This window comes from Arvicanthis niloticus, chromosome 5, assembly GCF_011762505.2.
Source record: "Arvicanthis niloticus isolate mArvNil1 chromosome 5, mArvNil1.pat.X, whole genome shotgun sequence".
NCBI classification, from domain to species: domain Eukaryota; kingdom Metazoa; phylum Chordata; class Mammalia; order Rodentia; family Muridae; genus Arvicanthis; species Arvicanthis niloticus.
The window spans coordinates 57,429,648-57,448,786 of record NC_047662.1 but is presented as its reverse complement, the minus strand read 5'-3'; positions in this window follow the sequence as shown (position 1 = coordinate 57,448,786).

Here is a 19,139-nt window from a genome sequence, read left to right as displayed (position 1 = left end):
TGTGTTGGGTGCCGAGTCTTAGGATTTATCTCTGTGTGGGCCCAGCGTCTTACCTCTCCATTGGGCTGAAGGTTGGCAGTTGGTGTGCTATATCTGTTTTAGAAAACATTTTTGATGCATTTGTTTTTTTAACCCCCTGCTACTTATTTAATATGAACAGTCACTTTGTCCTTTTGTAAGCCATTTAATATGAACTGCTAACAGTTCATTATAAGTTGACTAATGTGTACAAACAGAAGATCTATTGCTTCAAAATATGTTTATAAAATTTAATGCTTCTCTTGCTATACATGTGTGTAAAATATTAATTTAGAAAACTTTTGTGTCAGTGCTATGTTTCAGTTTGTACGTTTTTGTCATTCCTACATACCTATAATTCTTATATATAGGTCTATTCTAAAATTTACCCATTTGACTATTTTATTTACATGAAAATTAGACACTCATTTCTGTAAGAGGTCATCTTTTACACTAAATAGAAGTGTTTCAAGTGAACTACTATGGTGAAATCCATAGTTTATAACAGTTTACACACAAAAATCTCTAAAACATCTCTGTAGTCTCTGTAGTTCAACTAGTTCCAAGCCAGGACCTGTCTCCATTTTAGTTCAAATCCCATGATCATTCAAGTGATGTTATGAGATAATTGGTTTTGTTTTTGTCTTTCCTGTAGTTCACTGGTCACAGTTCTACCCTGTTGGAAGAATCATCCAGATGTCTGGTTCACTTCAATATGTGTAAGAAGTATTCACATGGTTTATATGGATGCATCATTTCTTGTCACTCTTGTCACTCTTACCTGATGATACAAACATATCCTAGTAGATACATGTTGCTTTTTACACACAAGGCTTTTGTCCACAAAATGATATTTGTAATTGTTTTATTTTATGTATATTACTCTTTTATTTTCAGAATCATGAATTAATTTTGCTACAGGGTATGTTTTTGTATTTTGAAATTTACCTTCATTTAAAGCCTTTCAAGTATTGTTTGTGGTTTCCTTGAATGTTTCCAGATTCTTTCCTAAAATGTTATTTCATAATTTTAAGGTATTTTTTAATTTCATCCTCTGTACAATCTACTATGCCTTGAATAATAGACAATAATCCCATGTCTGAAATAAATAAAAAATTAATGGAAGCAATAGAGTCTATCTTATTACATTGCTCATCAGTTTTTGGCTTTTATTCCAAGTTTACAGACTCTACAGATGCAAAGCGATGCTGGGGGAATGACATAGGAAAGATATAAAATCAAAGAGAATGTCCCACAAAGCAGAAAGGAAGTCATTTCCAAATGCTTCGCTCACTAGTTATCACAGTGCAACTGGAGAAAACTCTTATGCAAATTCAGTCATGCAAGCCCCATTTAGCTCAGGAAAATGTGTAGAAATTGATTGAGTGAGCAGCTGGTGATATTGTAGTCAGGCTCTCTGGAAGTTAATTGGGAAGCGTTGTGAAAAATCCTGACATTGTACATGTAGCTCTACTGACTTCCATTGTGCCCGAGACGCTCATCACACAATTCCTCTCCACTATTACAAAATAACTGGATGCCTCAGAGTCTCTGATGATGTTCATCAATAGCCTGCTAAGAAAACTGAGGAGAAAGGAGTAATGGGATTCAACTAGAACCTCTATAGTTGAATGAAAATCCAACACTAATGTAGTAGGGTTGTACTCCTGTCATGAAATATATTTATTTAATCAACAAAGACCAATTCTTTCTTCTGGAATCTTATTTAATTAATTATAAAAAATTAAGAAGTATAATTAAAATAATGCTTTCCCTAGTGTTTTATTTACATATCTCTATCAGTCAAGTATTTTCCTGAAACAAACACTCCAAAGTTATTCTTTAGAATATAAGATGGTCATTTGTTATTGTTAAAAGTTAAGCTTGAAAGTGCCTTTGTTCTGTCTGGGTGGGCTTGAGGAACCAGTTGTTTGGATAGTGGACAAAGTGGATTCACTTGGAGGAGCATGGTTCTATGTAAATGCATATTATCCTAGTCATTATTCTAAATATTGACCTCCATCTTAGGCATACAAAGATCAATAAAATCTTCATCTTAAAGAATTTAGAGACTAAAAGATACAAATATATACAAATAGGACATTTACTAACCATGAACAGTGAAAGAGATTGGTGGCATGCAGGAGAGATAAAGACCTGAAGAGAGGGAGGGAGTAAGATATTTCCTAAATTACAAAAATTATTTTTCCAGGTTTCTAAGCCAGGAAACATGATTCAAAGAAAACAAGTTAGAAGAAAAGGAGTGCATGAGATCAGACTAAAGAATCAGATATAGGTCACAGGATGGGGGTCTTAGAATAACACATTAACTGTAAATTTTACCCTAGACATTAACATGATAATGATAACAAAAAAGTAAACAATGCTGATTGTACTGTGAGTTTAAATATTGTCCTAAATAGTCTATTTGTCTATGACACAAGCTAATCTCTATTTGTAGATGTAGTTGGTAAGCAAGGATAGAGATGTTGAAAAGTTTGAACATAAGTAAGCAAAATAGGATGTATTCTCAGATGGTACAGTTAAACTCATATCTGCTTAGCTTCTGCTGCCTCTCACTGAAGAGGCAAAAAAAAATGGTTGATGTGGAGGAAAAAAATATGGTCAGATTTGCGTTGTATAAGAACATTTATTTACAGCACTATAAAGGGTATAACACTGTGAAGGAATAAATTTTGTGTAAACTATGGAAATAGGCTAAGAAACTACAAATATTTGCATTTAATCATTAGCAATAGAATCAGAACAGAAAAGGGTGGATTCATGTTTTTCAAAGAGAATATAATAAACATGTGGTTTATACAATTAGAGATAAAGTCTAAAGTGGTATCCAGAGTTTTAGTCAAAATGATTGAATAAAATGTGATAGCAAAGGTACTTTGTAGCACTGTCAATCACCCAGCCTCCCCAGAATCCATGAGAATTTGCAGACAGCTCTACCATTTATCTAAATGCTTATTTTTTCTCTCATGGCAAAGGGATGAGCATCTGTCTCTGAAATATTATGAAGATTAATCAGATATAACATGCTCAACAGCATACCTTGCATAAGGCTTACTCTCAACAAATTTGACAGTGGAATATGAATTTGAAAACAGTTGATGTGGAAAATTTGAACTACTTTAATATATGAATATTTTTTTGTTTTTGGAAGAAAAATATCTAAGAAGAATATTGCATGTAAATAATTATTAAAACGTCTTTGTGAGGGAGATAATGTAGAAAAACAAGACAAAGGAAATATTTATATGAAAAGAAAATAAATATACCAAAATAATAATTAGCAAGTGAAAAGTCCAGAATAGAAAGTGTTCTGAAGTGATCACAAGTTAGACAACTTCAAACAGTAAAGAGTTAAATCAGATGGGAATATTTAACAGGCACCCTTGGCTTAACATGCCCAAAGGGGTGTTTCATTATTTTTACAGCCTTTTACCTAGTCTTAGTGACCCTGCTGCTCACCTAGAGGATAAGCAAAAATTGTCTTAACTATTCATTTTTTTTCTCATTGTTCTTTTCTTTCAATATTATAGTGATGTAATCCCTCGAATTTTAAATAAGTAAGGAAAGAGAGGGACAGACAGACAGACAAACAGACAGACAGACAGAACAAAAGGATGGAAAGAAAAAGGAAGGAAGGAAGGAAGGAAGGAAGAAATGAAGGAAGAAGGAAGAAAGGAAGGAGAAATGAAGGAAGGAAGGAAGGAAGGAAGGAAGGAAGGAAGGAAGAAAGAAAGAAAGAAAGAAAGAAAGAAAGAAAGAAAGAAAGAAAGAAAGAAAGAAAGAGAAAGAAAGAAAGAAAGTAAATAAGTTAGTCAGTCTTGGCTATCTTCATCACTCTTCTCACTAATTCCTAGTCAAAACAACTAAGGAGTTCTTCATTCTTCCAATTTTCTTACTGAGAAGATGCTAATAATGTTGAAAGCTCCTGTGAGATGAACCCCTGACTTAGCTGTTTGCTATGCTTCATAGCATGTAACAGGGTGCTGAACTAATAACAAATATACAGGAAATGTTTACTGAATTTAAATTAGCCAATTTATCACATCATAATAGTGAGGTATACAATTACTGCAGTCTAGTTACTTTGGATGATATAGCGTTTTGTGAATTCACTATAATACTAAATGTTTCTATGGGAACAAAACAAGACTTCAACAGACTTAACCTGCTTCTTAAGCATTTTAATTAATTTCTACATTCGTTTAGCATCTAACAAATATATTTTCTGTCCCTCAACACAGTTGTGTTTGAAATTATTTATGTCTTTCCCTTAAAAATATTGTTTCTGATAACTTGAAGTATACATATTTACCTTTTAATTCTGAGTTACTGAAATCAGACATAAATGTGGGTCAAATTACTTATGTTGGCAAATTCATAAATCTGTTTACTGAGCTTTGATGTTATATATTCCACTAATTTAACTATGCATTTTATAATGAGCTAGCAGAAAAGATTTACATACAACAAGTGGTATAAGCAAATAGTTTGGATTTTGAAGTTCAGAAGGAGTCTTACACTCAAAGATGAGATACACAATTTAAGACAGTTTTGTGACAGGGTTCTTGTGGTCTATGTTTAAAGAAAATCTTGAGTTTTTCATAGGTGTGGTGTGCTCAAAAATATGTAAAAAGAGGAAGAAAATGATTTTGTTAGTGAGCAAAATTCCAATTAGAAAAAAACTGTGGTTACACTATGACCAGGATAAGATATTGATATATTCTTCATCAGTTTTAAAACCTCAAAACACAAACAAAAATCACAGGTACGAAACAATAGGATTGAAAGGAAGACTGGTTGAAGAGAATATTTACACACAGAATAGTCTTGGGCATGGTTTTCCTCCCAAGGTTAATGAGCTGAAAGCTTGGTGCCTAATGTAATGGCACTGAGTGACATAAAGTCTTACAGAAGAATCCATGTTTTCCTTCAGAGAGGGAGTTCCCACTCTCACAAACTTAGATTGGTTATCAATAGTAGGTTATTAAAGGAAAGCCATTGGTCTCCCATTCACAAGGCTTTGCTGTGACTATTGTTACAATCGCATCAGCTATATTATATTACAACAAAATAATCCTGTCAGATGTGCATGCTCAGTCTTGAACATTCAGCTTCCAATTCTGTAGACTAAAAACTTGTCTTTCCAACTGTAGATATTTTGTTCCACTCAGGTAAAATAGACTGCAACAATAAATGGGTTACAGTAACTCAGCCTTGAATGTCTCAGAAAGAAACAGAATGTAGATTGAAGTACTAAGATATTTTTGAAACCACTCCAACTAAGACCATAGTGAAAGAAAGGTATTTTCAGGAAGAAGAATGGTGTCCATACAATCTAGAGTCCTCTTTATAATCAGACACTTCCAATGTTATATTCCCTTTTAGGGTTGCAAAAACCCATTATGGAAATTATTACCCTACAGGATGGGTACTGTAAAGTCTATAGAAAGAAGAACATAATGCAGTTGTCTGGTAAAGAATACTAGAGAAGAGATGTCTTCATTTTAGGACAGCCCAGTGAATAATGTTTGAAAAGGTCTCTGAGGTACTGTCAAGCATTGTAGGACTAGCGAATCCAAGAATATGGTAGAACTTAATAAAATAACTCTGTGTAATAAAGAAAAACATTCCAAATCTATAAGAATATCATGAGATATACAAGAAAATATTTTATTAATTTTATACATAGTCATCCAACAGCAACCTAGTATTTATACTTTCACAAAAATATTCTAGTAATGACCACCAATTACCTGTTATCATCAAATTTAAAAATCCTTTTTCTCCACATTTGTGTTCAGTTTAATTAAGAGATATTTAAATAATATGCACTAAATCCAGAAGGTACTGTGATACAATACAGTAATATTTATGTAGAAAAGTTAGAGATACAAGAACTAAATTTATTTTTCACTATTTTTAATTAGTAAATTTGATGTTTCTAAATCTCATTGTAAGTGTAGATAAGAAATTTATATTTTAATTCCTCCTGTTATCCTCCCTACCCACTCTCCCACTCAGTTCACTCTCCTTCTACTCATCCCTATGTCTATTTCTCAGTGAGATTCTAATATCTTCCCTTGGGTCTTTTTTGTTAAGCTCCCTTGGGTCTGTGGATTGTAGCCTGGTTATCCTGTACTTTATGACTAGTATCTACTTACAAGTGAATACATGCCATCTTTGTCTTTCTGGATCTGTGTTACCTCACTCTGGATGATCTTTTCTAGTCCCATATATTACCCTGCAGATTTCATGATGTCATTGTTTTTAATATTTGAGGAGGACAGAAGGAGAGAGAACTGGTATTAGTGGGGATAGTGGCATCTATGGGGTGACCAAGAAATCAAGGACAACGAAAATTCCCAAGAATCTGTGAGGGTGACTCTGGTCAAGACTCTAAGCAGTAGGGGATCTGGAACCTGAAATGGCTACCTCCTATAACCAGGCAAGACTTGCAATGAAGTAATAGGGACACCAGCCCAGCGACAAAACCTTTAACCCACAGATTTTCCTGCCTATAAGGTGTGCAGGGATAGAGAGAAAAGAGAAATGGAAGAAATACAGAACAAATGACTGGCCCATCTTGAGATCCGTGCCATGAGAGAGAGCCCACCCCTGACACTATTAATGATTTTCTGCTATACTTGCATACATGAACCTAGCATAACTCTCTTCTGAGAGGCTTTAGTCGGCAAATGATATGCAGAGACCCACAACCAAACATCAGGCATAGCTTAGAAAATCTTGTAGAAAAGGGGTAGAAAGGATTGAAAGAGCCAGATACCCATGTAAACACACAACAAGACATCACAAGAAGCTCTACAGAATCAACTAACCTGGGACCATAGGGCTCACGAAGACTGAACCACCAATCTGATGGACCTAGGTCCCTTGTACATATGTAATTGGTTTGCAGTTTGGTCTTCATGTAGAATTTCTAGCAGCAGGAGCAGGGGTTGTCTGTGACTTTATTGTCTGCCTCTGAGTCCTTTTCCCTAACTAGACTACCTTGTCTAACATTAGTAGAAGAAGATCTACCTAGTTGTGCTGCAACTTGATATGCTAAGGTTGGTTGAGGCCTCCCTTTCTCTGAGGAGAAAAGAAGAGAGGCATGGGGGGGGGGGTGGAAGTAATAGAGAGAGACTGGAAGGAAAGGAAGAAAACCACTGCAATGAGATGTAAAGGAAATTAATTAATTAATGAAAACATTATATATATATATATATATATATATATATATATATATATATATATATTCCTATACTAATTATTTTTATTTGGACTCATATTTACTCCTCATAGAGTTCACAATGAAGATAAATGATATGTGAGTAAATATATAGGAAAGACTAAGAAACAAATTATTGCTTAATTTTGTCTAGGCTTGTATGCAGTACTTTATTATAAATATTCCTAATAATGTTTATAATGCCTTAAAACATTTTATTTGCACACAAAAGCCAATAGCAGAGAGGTCTCTGTTCCCAGAATTTGCTTTTATTTTGGTTATTTTATTTATGTGATGTGTGCATATGTGCATTTGTGTGTGTGTGTGTGTATGTGTGTTTATGTGTGTGTTTGTGTGTATCTGTGTTTGTGGTGTCTTTGTATGGTATGTATGTGTGTATACACATATGTTCTGTGTGTGTGACTGTGCAGTGTGTTTGTGTGTGTGAGCATGCGTGTGCATGTGTGTGTATATGTATGTTTGTGTGTAGTGTTTGTGGTGCACAAATGGTGTTTGTGTGTGTGTGCATGTGTGTGTGTATGTGTGTTTATGTGTGTGTTTGTGTGTATCTGTGTTTGTGGTGTCTTTGTATGGTATGTATGTGTGTATACACATATGTTCAGTGTGTGTGAATGTGCAGTGTGTTTGTGTGTGTGAGCATGCGTGTGCATGTGTGTGTATATGTATGTTTGTGTGTAGTGTTTGTGGTGCGCATATGGTGTTTGTGTGTGTGTGTGTGTATAGGTGTGTTTGTGTGTGTGTGTGTGTGTGTGTGTGTGTGTGTGTGTGTGTGTGTCGTGCTGTGAATAAAGGTCATAGGAAAATTTCCAGAAGTTGGTTGTCTCTTTCTACCTTGGATTATGGAGGTTCTTTCTACCTTGGATTATGGAGGTGGAATTTAGGTCATCAGATTCATTTTGGAAGCCTTGTTATCAGCTGTGTTGACATGTTGGCCCAAGAATATTATTTTAAGACTGAACTTTGTGAGACTGGAAAACCAACTTAGTAGGTAAAAGAACTTACTAAACAAACATGAGGAACTGTAATTTCATTGCTCTCATGGGATATGGAAAACAGACATGGGAATCTACAGAAAGCCAGGACAGATAAACTTATGTATGAATCAAATAAACAGCATAGATGCCTTGTCTCAAACAAAATAAAAAGAAGACACTGACAACTGAGGTTTTTCTGAGTTCTAGGCATGCACTATAACACGTTCATACCCACATTCACACAAACAAAATGGTACAAAAACAAACATCTATAAACATAGTGTACATATATATGCATACACACGAGCCTTTACCAAATTATATATATGGATATAACACCAATTAAAACACTCACTTTACTACTTACTTTTATACTTTTACATATTAGCAGCACTGCAAATAATGTCATAAAATAGGTTTTTTAAAGTGTAAATTTATTTTCTTTCATTAACATAAATGACTTTGAAGACTCTTTAGCAAAAACCTATAAAAAGGTAAATAATTCTAAAGGGGTGTATAAAGTTGTATTCAATTGTAAAGTTTCTCAAATTCAAAACCCTCTGGTGTGTATTCTCCCTGGTATGATTGCTAAGATGAATGTCTAGATTTATAAATGGAGCTAAAATTTGTTCTACAAGCCTGTTATTAGTATGTTAGGACAGCATATTTACTAATTCAAAAAACAGTTAAAGCACAATTCACCTACCACTGTTCCATGTAACTTCAAATAAATTAATAAAAAATAATTTTATGGACACTTAACCAATACTATTTTTGTAATCTTTATCACTAGAAAATAACTGAAACCCACCCACAACTACCCAAGATAGTTATTTGGTTTTACCCAGTTTTTAGGAACCACAGAAAACAGGGAGTAAAACTTAAATTCTCTCTCCTTTCCCATTTCTCACATCTGCTTCCTTCTCTTAGTTTTATTCTTTATATCTTACGACTAAAATTAAGGAAATTTTTAGTTTCTGATTACCAGCCTAGAAATAATTCGCCTGAGAATTTAAAAACTTCTAGAAACATAGTGAATAGCTTGGCTTAGGCAATAATTTGTTAAGGGAGCTGGATGCTACAGTTGGCAATTCCCCGTCTTAATGAAGTAGGGATATTAAAACTTTCCCTCAAAAGTAGTAATATTCTGTCTAGGTAGAAAGAAAGTTTAGTAATTAATACATGATTAGCATAAGCATTCACATATAGTTGTAAATATTCTTTAAACAATACCTATTCTCTTGGCACTTCTACTTGATTCTAATGAACCCATTACATATTTTACAACTAGAAAGAACAAGGTAACCACTTGATTGGAGGTAACATTGTGCTATGTTTGATTTAAATCTTAGTTTAAATGGAGTCAGTTTATCTTACCAAGAAATAAAGATGTAATGAAAAAATTTCATATAAATTTGTCAATTTTTATTTTCTATCTAATATATATCTACTGTATATTATATATAAGTATAATATACACACAAACATTTAGCTATTGATAAAGATATATAGATACAGATACAGATATAGATAGATATACATATCAACGACCAAAACTCTCTCTGTAAGAATAAAGTCCTTCATTTACATAGAATATACCTCATAAAGCACATGTGTACATCCATCAATTCTGTCCCAGGACAATCAACTCTTAGAAATGCTATATGTGGTAGACAAACCCAAACAGACTCATTACACATTTTCCACAGTGCATGTATGAAGTAGCTATACTTCTTAAGGTATAGCTAAGTTATTCATTTAAGTTTTAACTATTAAGGTTGGTATTAATCAAATTTAGTGCTAAGGGAGGCTATAGCTAATTCTCCTTCATATGGACCGTGTGTACTTTCTCAGAGATTTAAGTTGCTAGGTATCAATTAAAATTAAAATTATATATGCAGAAGAGTCATCTGGACATGCTATATGCTGTAATTACTCTGCAAAATAGCCATAGATTGCTACTCCTAATTAATATGTTTCTTATATTTCCTTATGGGCATTATCCATCTTAATATAATTGAATTGATTTAAAATCTGATATTAAAGTTTTAACAAACATATTTCTACAAACAGTCTGATGTCTGTTCTCTGGTAACCTTAAAGTTATTTACCAGAATATAGGAACCACAAGTATAGATTCCCAATACACAAACTTTAGTCCAAGGATTACAAGTTCAACTCCAATGTATATTATCAATTATGTATTAACAATATATTTGAAAGTCACTAGCAAGATTTTTACAATTTGAAGCCAGCTTAAAGGAAATAATGTTATAGAACTACTCTTTTTATGACTAAAATCTCTAAGGGATTGTCTGTCACTATTTAATCATATAATTACTAACAGTAAGTCTGATGTAGGAAAATATTTTATTGAACTCTCTCTAGAGATAAAATTAGAGATGAGAACAAGAATAAAACAGTAAAATTTAAGGTCCCACTTGTCTTTTATGAAAAGAAAATTATTTTTGCTATTTTTCAATATGCAGCTTAAATGGAAGGTATATAAGACATCAATCTGTTTATTGTTAGTATAACAAAATACACAAGATTGGGAAAACATCATAAGAAAAAGACACTTTTGAACTAGCAGTTCTTGAAGACAAGAAGTTTAAGATTGTATAGATACATGAAATTAGAATTTATGCTGCATCCTATGATGGCAGACAGCAGGCAGAATATGGCACCCAGGGAAGAGAAGTTGATAGATGGTAAGCCAAACTCATTTTCTTACAGCCTGTACTCATTTTGACTAGTCCCACTAGGTAGGCATTGGTCTCTTCTGAAGTTGGTATCTAATCACTTCTTACCAGGCCCTACTTCCTGATTTTGTAACATTGGAAACAAAGCCTCTTGCATGTATACCTTTTAGGAACAAAACATTTTCAAATTATAGCAGACAGTCCTTAACATATACTCATACTCTGTTTTGTCTTAGTTATGTTTTTTGTTGCTGTAATAAAATATTAGGGCCAAAAGCAACGTAAGGAACAAAGAGTTTGTGTCACCTTTCAAGTCTAAATTATACTCTATTACTGAAGGAAGTCAGGGAAGGAGCTCAAGGCAGGAACCTGAAGGCAGGAATTGATGCAGAAGTGAAAGCTAAAAGCTGCTTACTTGCTTCTTTGTTCATTGCTTGCTCAGCCTGCTTTTTATGCTATCCAGGACCACTTGCCCAGGGGTTGTACCACTCACAGTCAGCTAAGCCATTCCACATCAATCTTAATTATTTATCTAGAAAATGCACTACAGGTTAACCCATAGGCCAATATGGTGGCATCATTTTCTCAATTAAGGTCCCTTCTTCCTAAGCAACTCTGGCTTGTATCCTGTTGATATAAAATTAACATGAAATTAGCCAACATATATTTATATATAAACAAAGTCTGATATTACACAGCTCTAAATTATTTCTATACTTCTTATAATTAAAGACAACCAAGCACACAATTCAACTTCTTTGAAAACTAATAGTTAAAAACTGTCTCCAATTAGTCACCTATGGAATTCTGAACCAGGCTTGAAGAACGATTACTGTACATTTTATTATGACATCAGATTGACAACTAGATACTGAAGTAGAAACTTAAGGATTCTTTGAAAAGTCACTTATGTTTGATGGTGTTTTGTTGAGGCAAACATGTGAAGGTGTGTTTTTCTGTAGGGGACACAGGTGAAAGACTAAGGCAGACTCATAAAGAAACATTTTGCTGAGGTAGAAACAGGAGAGAGGATGTTCTGCTAAAGCAAGCACATGAAAGGGCATGCACTGAAGGATTCTTCACTAATGACACGCATGTGTTGTTCTGCCTTATATTGCATAGTTGAGCTGCATTTGTTGAGACTCCACAGAGAGAAAAGGCACCAAACAACTTTGATGATGTGCTGCAGTTTCCAAGGACTTTGGCTGATTGGCAGAGTAATGTCAGCTGAAATAGACCCACGTGCTGAGGCAAGACCAGTGGAGGACACAGGATGTTTAGAGAGAGTATGAATAGGACTCCATGGACAGTGGGAACAGTGGCTATGGCTGGGCTAGGCTTGCTTACAGAGCTAGCTGTGTAATGCTTTCTGATCTCACAGTCTTTGCTGGTCTTTGCTTTGCTGACAGGCCACAGCCAAGAGCTTCTCCTGGCATTCCCATTGGTCCCTCCTGTTGACTCATGCCTAGGTATAGGCCTGTATGACTCTGCTAGGTAGTGCTGATTTATGTTTTCTATCCTACTCTACCAAAATGGACTGATGTTATGTAGGTAAAATGTTTGCAAGTGGATTAAGCTGCCACTCCTGACTTATGATATGAACTGCTTATTTCCAGAAAACACAGGCAGAAATTGTTCCAAAGAACCTTTCTAAACATGTCCACCACCACATCCCCACATAGTCTTTATTTTTCAGTACCTCTGGTGAGTGGTGGGCTACAAGAGAAGTTAAAATATTTAGGAACCATCATTAAAAATAGGATTTGAAAATTTAAAGTTACAAGATAATTCATCTTAAAAATATGACTCATTTCAATTTGAGGCTATATAAAAGAATCTATTTGCAAACAATTCAAACACAACATCATATTAAAGGTTTATAATGACCTCCCCAAACTGTAAGTTCTATGACATTTTAACTAATCACATATTGTTTCATATGAATATGATATTGATAATCTTTCCTTACTAAGGATTATTGAAATACAAGAAAATAATGCAAAATATCAATTCTAAGTGTTCCCTAGTTAATATAATTCAGTCACTCTATTTTCTGCCTGTAGTAATAGTCCATGAAGATCAGTGACTCCAGACACCTTGTAAATTCTGTTCAAATTTACTTAGAATCATTTTAAAATATGGAAGGAATGTTGCCTTTAAAACTCTTAATACTATTCTGAACCTGTTACCCTTTCATCTCATTCCAAGAGCTTTTATTAGTAATTTATGCATTAAGACATATTTGAACAGCTGCTATGCATCAAACTGTGTGCTGGAGGCCAAGGTTACAAACTGAAATGTCTACTGTATGAAGAAAATGAGACAGAGGCATAGATAGGTGGGTATGTTTATGTGTGCAGTGAGACTGAGCCTAGAGGAAAACATGATTAGATTTGGGATTTGAATGATGAAGAACTAGAAACAGAACATTTATCCCCAGGTTTGGAACATGAGAAAAAGAGTTAGCAGAGTCAACAAAGTTGGCAACAGAGAATGTTAAATGTCAAAAATCAATGATAGAGTATTCGTGTCTACCTTCATATTCTCATGCTGTATTATTTATCTAATGGCAGACAAGTGTGTGTACAAAATGCTCACAATAGTTTCTAATGGTTGCTCTCCATTGCCTTGTTCTTCAGTGTGCTGCCTGAGAATCTTCAGGGTTACATTTTTACACATACATTAAGCATATTACTCAAGAAGTGTCTCAATTCTACACTGTAGGTCATTGATTTAGACTTACACAGTGGTGCATCACTCTGCTCATCACTCTTATTAAAGTGCCACATTAAAATTGGTTTTTTTTGCAAATTTTTTCAAAGTTAATTATGGGGGGGGGATGCATTACAATATTCCACACACTTGTAAATGTAAGTTAATGGTTCTAATGGAAAAATGGCCTTTGTTTTGAAAATTGAGCATGTATGAATTTTACAATAAGAAGACATTCCCCACACATGAGTTTTGATCTGTTCATGTTGTATTATGTCATTCATATAATACTAACGGCTTTTACTTTAAAAAATTAGAGCAAACTAGAATTTTTTTTAAATATTGTTATCCCAAATGTTGCTGTCCAAGAAGGAGAAATTGAAAACATTCTTAACATTTTCATGTTCCACTCTGATCAGCTTATATTAATCATCAATAGCATCGACTTGAAACGATGTATAATCGTGCACATGGAAACAGAGGCAGGAAGATTACTACAAGCTTTAGTCCTACCAAAGTACATCATGTGATACTGTCAGAACTAAAATAACAACAAATGAATATCATATGCAATCTTTCATTTGCTGATTCATCGTATCCTGATTATATGATACCTCCATTTACTTTAGACAAACTTTTTGTTGGGGGCCGACTTTTAGCAGAAAGCAGCTATCAGCTTTGCAGCTATCTTGAGCCATATACCCTGACATGAGACTTGGATTACAATAGCCTACAACAGCTGAGCACACTCTGATAATCTTGGTTTAGATACCTTGGGTGTGTGAGATTAAAGGTGTGTGAGATTAAAGGTGTGTAACTACGAGTGTGACTTAGAAGTGTAGAGATCAGATTTAGAGACAAGATCTAAGGGCATGATTAAAGGTGTGACCAAAAGGCATGGCTTAGAAGTGAGACATATAAAGGCGAGAGGCAGACAGAAGAGAGATGAGAGAATCAGACACTTAGAGGAAATATACTCTTTAGGGAGACTCTTTAGAGAGTACAGCTAGACTTGGGACTTGGACTAAGAAGAGAGACTGAAGAATAAACAGGATTGAATCACACTCTGTCTGGTCTCCATTCTTTGAGTCCGTCCTCACTCTCTCTCTTGCTGAACCCTGACCCGCAGACCAGAGTGGCAGCATGGGCCGGGATACAGTGGCCACCAAACTTGGGGCAGCCCTGGCCTCAACATTTAGCTCAGGCTGCAACAACTTTTAACTCATTTTTTTAACTCATTTGCAAAATTTATATTCAAAGTCAGTCTTTAAGTGTTCTTTGATTACATTATTAAGGTCACATGCATGTCCTTTAAAACTTTAAGCTTGTGCATATGCCAATTCTTTATTTTGTGTCTGCAGTAAGTACTCATTAAATATGAGCCTAGTATGTAAGAATATTAATGCTAAATTAGTCTGTGACTGTGAAAGTTGCTTAGCACTAGAGTGCTTGCCCAACATATGCAACTCCCTAAATTCAATCCCCAGAACTATCAAAAAATAATAACAATTTGCACATAACTCCCATCCTTTCACAAACATAAAACTCAGTGTTTCATAGTAGTAGCTAATATCTGGCTATATTGTTTCTATATTCTTTCTACATTAGCACAAGTAGCACTTTAGAAACTAAGATTTCAATCCCCCAGCTCCCTGGCATATTGGATTTTAACATTTGCTATTAATTTTAATGAAAATGATTGAAAGTAATATTCGCTAAATGTTTTTGGAAATTTTCCAATCTATGTTAATACTTAATTGAAATGTGCCTGAGGCACTTAACATATATTAGCCTTACACTGATGACTGTTTGGTTTTGCATAGGACTAAGAAAAATTGTAAATAACAGCAATGCCTTTGGGCAAGGAGACTGGAAATTACAAGTCTAAGGTTAATGAAAATGACCTTTATGCACAAGTGTTACTGTCATGGGTAAAAAGAATGAGCTATTTCTTACTTATGAAAAATAAACAAAAAATAAAGTGTGTTGCCATGTCCCACTACTATTTTGCAATGTCTTGACCTTTTAATTATTTATGTCTTAGAACATCTTTCTTTTTTCTTTTTTTAACTAAGCATTCTTATAACTTACAAGCATTATATCTTTACTTAAATTTCTAGTTTTGAGTGTCTTCTAAACACACACACATACACACACATGTACACACCCATATATCAGCCATTTCTAAGGACTTTTGTAAGTATCCATGAGTTGTGATGAGTTCTGAATTGTACTTTATTTATAGAGAATCAAGAGAATAGAGAGAACACATACCCGTAGGAAACTCCATGAAGTATATCAACAGATTATTGTTGTAACGCATTTATAAGATATTGGGGCTAACCATTCATAAAATATATAGAATTAAAAACAATGTTTGCTAGATTAGAAACAAAGTATTATAGTAGGTATTTCATTTTAAATGTCTAGAATTATTTCATTAGAATAAAAGATGTTCTGCCTAAACAAGAAAGTAACACATTGAAACAAAAAGTATGGTATCTGATCAAAATAGTCTTTTATTAAAATTGAGTAAATGTATATAACATTTAAAAATTAGGAAATCCACAAAAGTCCTTTTAAAACATAGCAAATATCAAATAATTAAAGTTAGAGACAGACTTAGTTCCTGACTTTAATTTCAGTGATCAAGTGTGTCTGAATCAGCCCTTATAAGTTTAACAAATTATCTACATCAGTATTATCTAAATCAACCACAAGAATTCTGTAAGGCTTTCTAAGTCAATTACTGAAAAGTATATTCTAGTCACATACTAAAGTCACCAACTTTTACTCTTACTATTGTAGGCAAAGTTTGGTTACCAAACTTGATGAGAATATATTAGAGATCCTCCAAAAACAGTAAGCAGATAGTTAATTAGAAATTTTTGGGTTCACTTGAGAAATTAGAAATCTTGTTAGCAAATATTTTGTGCAAAGAAAAACAATGTTTACAGCAGAATATGAAATTGTGTACATGACACTTGAGGAAGAATTTACAAAGTAACATAAAATTTAAATGAAGCACATATGCTGTGTGTTCTCTTTTCTAAAATAGCCATCAATGACATGGACAAACATATACAAAAAATGAAAGGGATATTTAGACAAATTACTGTCATCAGTGATCTCTCTCAAGGTCTAATAGTAGAGAGGTGGGAGGTATTTGCAGCCAACCCTTCCAAACTCCCATCCCACCCACACCCACATCCAATATGTTCCTTCCAAAATGTGCATCTCAATCTCCACCAACATTTTAATGTTCCCACCCTTACATCCTCACCCTCTCACATCACTTTATAACACTCTTCTACTTGTGCCCTCAGTCAGACTGTCCTTGCTCTGCTCTTCACTATGGTCACCCTGAAGTTTCTAGATTTCTGGATTCCTATTCTTTCTCTTTTTATTGGATATTTTCTTTATTTCCATTTCAAACGTTTTCCCATTTCCAAGTCTACCCTTCTGAAACCCTCTATTCCACCCTCATCCCCCTGCCTCTATGAGGGTGCTCGCCCACCCACCCACTCCTGTCTTCCCACCCTCGCATTCCCTTACACTGGGAAATCAAGCCCCCCTCAGACCCAAGGGACACTCCTCCCACTAATGTCCAACAAGGCCATCCTCTGCCACATATGCAGCAGGAGCCGCAGGTCCCTCCATGTGTACTCTTTGTTTTGTGTTCTAGTCCTTAGGAGCTGGGGCGGGGGTGGTCCTTACCATTCTACCCACAATCCACATATCCTTCCATAAAACTTCAGCTGCTATCTCTCCTCAGGTAGCATCAACCCTTGTCATTCCAACTCTGAAACCTTTCCCAAATTTTTCCATCCTCTTGTATCTCACATTCTTCCCAGACTTAGTGCAACTTAAGCAAACATCTTCCAAATGCTCTCAGTGGGTCTTCAATCCCTTTTGTCCTTTTATGGATAAATGTCACTGGATGTTCCTACTTTACTATATTTCTACTTGATACTTTATTTTCAATTGTTTATATTTTCAGTTATTTCTCACATAGATGCCCTCAAAATAAGATAGCATTGAGGTTTTTTTTTTTATGTTCACCTAAATTCTCCTTTGATTGGCTCATCTCTAGTCATGGTATCCACTTCCTGGATTTCCAAGTTAAAGTTGAAAACCAAGTTCACATCCTTCAATTTTTCCTTTTTCCTTGGGTGCTGAGAACCTAATTTCTTGAGTCATCTTCAAAAGACCAAGTGCTCTTAAACACTGAGCCATCCCAGGTATTACATATGCAATATTATATATAATATTCTATAAAATCTTGGAGAGAAGAGAAACTAAATTTTAAGCAAAATAATGTTAAACTTAACTGACTCAAATCTATAAAAATATAACTATGTAGTTAATGTATAATGTAATCAGGCCTTAGCTTTTTGTAAACTGCAAAACTTACTTCTGCTAGAAAGCTTAACTTTAAATTGATGACCAAATATATCCCTTTCCACACAGAGGTCCAGACTCTTTTTTTAGTAAATGTTTGTCACTAATGCTCAGAATTCAGTAATTAACCACATAATGAGAATTTAAACATAATAACTAAGAATCTAATATTAATAAAGAAGTAAAAATATTATTTTAGAGCTATATCACAGACAGCAACAGTGATATCAAAGGCACCCTTAAAGAAAATGTATACTCGCCTTTGTTGACTGTTTACTTACTTCTTAACATTTACCAAAACTATCTCCAACAACAGAAAACCTATATTACTTAATCATAATTCATTGAACTATACCTGAACAATTACAATGTCAAGAATTACATGCTCCAAACTCATGAGTTAGCAAAAACATTCCAGGGACCTTAAAGATAATTTGCACAGAACTCTTAAGACCTTTTGGGAAGTTGTACTGCAATCTATCTTGGTTCAGAATCAATGAAAATGGTAACTTTTATCTCAGCATAAATATAATGTTAATTATGTGTATATAGTCTCTATATATTATATTTCTATTATGCCAGTGAATTTTAAATCTAGTTTGAGAGATAAAACCAAAAACAGCTTTTTTTACATATGAGACTATGACCATTGTGTCTTCTTACTAAATGAAATCATTGTAAGTTAGACAGCTGGACTGACAGTCATACCTGGACAGAGTTAGACTCAGAACCCTTAAGATAAAAATTTATATACTCAAACCAAATATGTAATTTTGACATCATAAATAAATATGATCAGAAAAGATAAAAAAACCCACTAAAGTCAAGCCACACTGTCATTTTTAATATAACATATACAAAAGCTGAATCATTAGATTTTGAAATTTTATTTACTTATAATTTATTTTTAGAAGCAGCTTAATTAATGTTCATAGGTTTCTCATACTGTACTTTGTTTCTAAAATTAATATAGTTCTAAAATACAGTTTTATGTTTACCTGAGAGTTTAAGTCCATGGTAATTTAATTTTTGCAAAGTTAATTGGGAGATAAAGATAAT